Here is a 798-nt window from a genome sequence, read left to right as displayed (position 1 = left end):
CTGGCTTCCCTCTGGCACCTGGGACGCAGGCTGCCTCCCTCCTCCAGCCGCTCGCAAGCACTCGGGACCCACACTGGCTTCTCTCTGGCCCCGGTTTCGTCAGGAAGGACGTCTGAAATGAGGTCCGGAAGATGTCAGGTCTAATTAGCATATCACCCTTTTATTATTATAGATTTCTTGCAAAGCAGGTATTAAAGATGTAGAAACCTTTGTTTGGGAGACAAACAACTCGCCTCGTACCCTATAACAAACAATAGGGTTTATTTGTTGATCCCCAACCAAGACCCAGCTTCTTGAGGTCACACTTCTTTTTCCTAACCCTGACTCCCTCCCATCAGAGTGGGAGATAGCTTTTAAGGCAAAATCATGCTAAGATGCTGATTTTGGTTTTTTAAAAATGACTTTATTTTCTTTCTCTCTTTCCATCCTCTACTCAGCTGTTTCTTTTCCTTCTTCTCCCTGCCCTGCCTTTTGAGTAAATCACCCTAATTATTAACTTCGTAAATGAAGCTCTAAATAACCTATTTAAGTTTATTCCTATTAGATGGGACAACAGATTAGCAATCCAGTGCCACCTGGGGTGGGAACATGTTAGATTTCCATGCTAATGCCTCATGCATGTTTTATGCCTTAGATTAGTAGCTAATGTGGTCATTGATCATCTCGTGTCATATGAGCTACAAACCTGCTGCTTTGAGCTAATTCTTTTCAAAACTTGTTTCCAAATCAGTATTCAAAGTCCAGACAAAGGTTTCTGGTTTGGAAATGAGGTCATATTCACTTTTGGTAAGGGTCAAA

The sequence above is a fragment of the Myotis lucifugus genome, unplaced genomic scaffold (genome assembly GCF_000147115.1).
Source record: "Myotis lucifugus unplaced genomic scaffold, Myoluc2.0 scaffold_1426, whole genome shotgun sequence".
Classification (NCBI taxonomy): Eukaryota; Metazoa; Chordata; class Mammalia; order Chiroptera; family Vespertilionidae; genus Myotis; species Myotis lucifugus.
Note: the sequence above shows the minus strand (reverse complement) of the source record.